We start from the raw sequence: 4,926 nt of genomic DNA, 5'->3' as shown, positions 1-4,926 counted from the left end.
GTTGGCTAGATTCAGTCTCGCAATCGGCTTCACATCCACCCCAATAGCAGTATCCCAAAGCTCATATGCGCTTAGGATGGTCTTCATCTTGAACTTCCAGAGTGGATAGTTAGTGCCGTCCAACTTTTCGCTTTCACCAAACGGTGGGATTCACAGTCTTGCGGGCTAGGCCATTTCTCACAATCTGCTCGCAAACAGAAACATACTACTAAATCTTCTTGCTAGAGCCCAAGCTCTGATACCATGTAAGAAAACAATACAACGTCTGTGCTCAACAGATAGCAGGATCTCGTATGCAAGAGAGAAAAGCAGATAGTATGGAGAATCAAAATTTTGATTACTATAAAACTAATACAATAGATGGCGCTGCCTCCCAACCGTGCACTCCTGTGTGAGAAGCTTCGATGGCATGCTGGAAACAGTAGAGGACGGAGGCTGGATGCTAAAGAATTAGGGTTGCTATAGCCAGTGATAATAATGGGCTTCACGAGCTTGCTCTTATATAGCCACCAGTTGTAGTCGGTTAGACCCAATTGGGAGACTGACCCAGTCGACCCAAAATAGCCGACTGGAGGTCGTCTCGAAATAGGCCATCGACCACACGTTAGAACCGTGGCACAGAATAGAGCAACTAACCTATGGTCCTTGTTCACCCATCCGGGATCATCTGGGGCTCCAAATGGGCCTGCAACCCGAGAGTGGGCTGCCCCGAGAAATGCTCCGTCTACCCTCAGTGCGATCAGTCATGGGATGCCTTCCCGCACTTGCATGTAGCCTAGTTGGCAGTGTGCCAACTCTATCTGAAGCCGTCCAGCCATCAGTCCACACATAGCTTCCATCTGGTGTCCAAACCAGGACCTACCGGATAATTGAGCTACTCAAATGCCTTCTCCTCATATGGGGGGCTTACAAGTACAGTTAGCTGGTTCCCGTGTAGTTACACGAGAGTGAAGCATTGATATCTAACACTTCTCTGTGGAACAAATAGTTCACAAAGACTTTAGCCTTAGTGAAATAGATGATTCTTAAAACTTTCCACCACTTTTCGATAAGAAGGTTGCTATTTCCAACTGACTCTCAATTGCCTTGGCTGCAGGACTGTACTCATAGCAATCCCACTTGTAGTAGGCGCTTGAGTTTTGCCTCAACCCATTTTGCAACATGTGGATTCATGCGGTAGCTCTATGTCTTGGAAGATGTCGTGATGATGATAAATCTTTGGATCAAGCCCCCACATGGCTGAGTAGTCCCAAGTGAAGACATCATTGAATTTTGTCTTAGTAATGCAACTAATGCAATCTAAAGCTCTTCATACAACAAGGTTTTAATCTTTATTGGCTTTGAAATTTCATTAGCCCCAAAGAACACTATGTCAATAACATCTTCCTGGATACGTGTGACATGGCTCATCCTTTCTCTTAACTCTTGCTCTTACTTGAACACATCCTGTATGTCCAATTCCATAGTAATAGGTTCCTCCATCTCACCTGGTTTCGGAATTGGGCTTGCCAATCCAACGAGATTCTACATTGACAAACACAAAAGGAAGCTATGTGAAAAGTGTTGTCACTAGTATATACACAGAGGAGAAATTCAAATGGTCCCCCTCAATGCTCTCCCAAGGTCCCCCTCAAATGGTCCCCCTCAATGCTCCCCCTCAACTTTGCATAGAGCTAAAATTTGTAGGTGTAACATGCCAAATATAGGCCATGCCAAATAGTCAAGCAAACCACAACCTCATCTGAGTCCTAAGAGACACTAAACATCTCGGTCAGGTATTCCTTTAAGTCTATGATTCTGAAATTCAATCCATTGAGCTACCTTAATTAATGTTTTTGGTTCCTTAATGATAGATGTTTCCACACCTTGTGCCTTACACATTTTTTATAACTCTTATAGGTACCTATCCACAATTTTGTGTATTATGGATAGTTCCCATATCTCATAAGTGTCCATTCGCAAGCTTGGCTTTGATGTCTCCTAGAGCCTTGGCACATAGTTAGTGCAACATTAACAAATGATTCTCTTCTAGCCCTTGGTTAGGGTTTGAATCAATAGACTTCTTGATCTTATAGCTCCTTATTACATGTCCTTACCCTCTCTTGGGACTAATCATATGGCTACCTCTAAGGAATGGCCATTGCATGTCCCATCATGCACTATGCCTTCTTATGGCCATTGCATGTTCCATCATGGACTATGCCTTTAACATGGCCCAAATTTATCTTATGTATCATTCCTCATTCACTTTATCTATTTAGAGCATATAAAAGAGTTTGTATGGTCAAATTACTCATTAGCATATAACATCATGTCTATAGTGTTCTCATAGCCTATGCCTATCATCCAGTGCTAATCATGGCCTTTCCTTGGACATCATATCACGTCCATTATCTAGTGCCAATCATGGTCTTTCCTTGGAAATCATCTCATGCTAGTGCCCATCATGGCACTTCATAGCAACATTATTTGTTGCACTTTACCATTCACATACATATGTCCATTATGGCATACTACAACACCTATTAGTTGCATATGATCTATTAGCCTTGCCATACCAACAACTCCAGGGAGTCCTCAAGTATGAGTAGGCAGTTAGATGTGTTGTTCGTAAATGAGCACCTCTTCAAGGCCCTCAAGCCCCTCCCATTGTAGAATGCCCTAGTGAGCATGGATAGACACCATTTTTCTTTAGGTGCTTTTGGGAATGCATTCACACTCCCCTATTGTTGGCCATCCAAGAGATCTTCAACTCTAGATTGCTCTCCCATTTTCTCAATTGTGGTTGCATTTGTTTTGATCCCAACAGGGGAAGATCGATCAATTATTTGGTAGTGGTGCCTGATAATTCTATTGGACACTGCCTACAAGATCTTAGCAGATCTTGAGCCTGTGGTTGCACCTCTAATCTTGTTGAAATTATTTATAACTATTAGATAGGTTGTGTTTAGAAACACGAGACCTTGGACTTTATGAATGAATTTCAAGTAAGTGGGTACCCTTCTTGGGGTTTCGGTATAGTTATGGTAACCATGCATTATAACTATGGACATAAAAGCTTCACCTTTGTTTGATTCTAAAGTGTTGATATTACAATAATGATTTTTTATATTATTGTGCATTTTATTGATAATGTATATAACTCATATAGATAAGGTTCTTCGTTATTGCTTCTTTTCATATTATTTCTATCTTCCTCTTATTTCTTTTTTACCTCTTTTTATCTTACAATCTATTGTCTTCCCTCCCCTTGTGAAATGTTCTTTTGACTTTTGCATCCCAAACTCATAGATGGATTTTAATTACAATAGGAACTTTATGACGTAAAATATTGATTATTTTACTTCTTCCATGTTGCTTTTTGGTTGTCCCTGTTCTCTCACAAACACTTCGACACTTTCATGAATGCTTCCAAGGATATCCATTAGTGTGCACAGTTCTTCTATATGCCACTTGCTCCACCAAGTGGGCAAAATAACGCTTTGAGTGTCTGAAAGATCTAAGCTCTTAGCTTAATTAATGATTTGACAAATCTCTTTGATGATATTAATCTATAATCCCCTAAGAGGATTTGGAAAAATTGCAACAATGCATATGAAAAGGCAATGAACATGTTTTATTGGAGCATGTTTCCTACATACTTCACACAAAAAAAACGTTCTTGACCTACTCTATTAAGTACCCGCACAATGCTATATTGATAGCACACACTATAACATGAACATGGTTGCAGTGGATGCTATTGACATGTACCATAGCATGTATGCACATCAGATGCAAAATTACATTACATGCAGCATTTTGTTTCCAAATGTGTGAGTTTAGACCACTTACTTTTTCATCTACTAAACTAAACAAACCCTTTGAGGAATGAATGTATCCAATTTGGGTGGTGCCCTTGAAATCTTAGTCTTCACATTCAATATATGGTTGGAACATGCTCTTCTTTATCTCTATCACCTTCAAGTCCTCTCAAACCTTTCAATTATCTTTAACACCTACCATATGTTTCCATAGACTTCCGCGCTCATTCTTGAATATGTGCATTGGATCCAAAGGTATGGATAAGGAATCATATAAAAAATGAAAATGTCATTTGGAGTTGTGAGTGCGTTTAGGAAAGAACTACAATACACACCAATGTGGATACTAATCGTTGACATGTTTAGCTTAGGAATTGAAAATTTTTGCTAAAATGGGCTTACTTAGCATTGAAATAAAAGTAATTGATTAGAAAAAACCGTTTTAAAAAAGGCTAGAAGACCCATTTAGAATCATAAAAAAGTACCAATATAGCATCAAAATAGTTTGGGATTGCTACAAAGAAGCTCTATAGGCATAACATGGTTCAAGTGAATCATATGTTTCATTTTGGAAAATTAATATGAAATACAACTTCTCTAGAACCTCTTGTCCATCTTTGTTCTTAACCATTTTGAATCTTTGCAATTAGGGATGATGTGATAACTACTTGTGATCATGATGGAGTCATCCTAGATCCACCCATGTTTGTAAACCACCATATAGACATAGCCAAATGGAAGAATATCTTAGGAAGGGCCAAATTCAACCAAATAGCTCAACTTTGTCTTCACCAATTTTATTGTTAAAGAAAAAGGATGATACTATGTGATTGTGTATAGATTACTGAGCTTTGAATAAAATCACAATAAAAAATAAGTATCCTATGCCTTGCATTGATAAGATCTTTGATCAATTGCAAGTAGAAAAATATTTTACTAAATTTGACTTAAGATCAGAGTGTGAATCAAAGAAGAGGATGTCCCTAAGACATCATTTTTCATAGGTATGGGCATTATTAATTCAAATGTTGAGGAAGAGGTTGTTGATTGGTTTGCCTTAGCCGCCACATAGGCTGATACCATTGAGAGAGAACAATGTAAGACATGATATTATACAAAATGA

Source organism: Dipteris shenzhenensis, chromosome 14 (genome assembly GCF_047967505.1).
Source record: "Dipteris shenzhenensis isolate YYH24624 ecotype China chromosome 14, Dip_SZ_1.0, whole genome shotgun sequence".
Classification (NCBI taxonomy): domain Eukaryota; kingdom Viridiplantae; phylum Streptophyta; class Polypodiopsida; order Gleicheniales; family Dipteridaceae; genus Dipteris; species Dipteris shenzhenensis.
Note: the sequence above shows the minus strand (reverse complement) of the source record.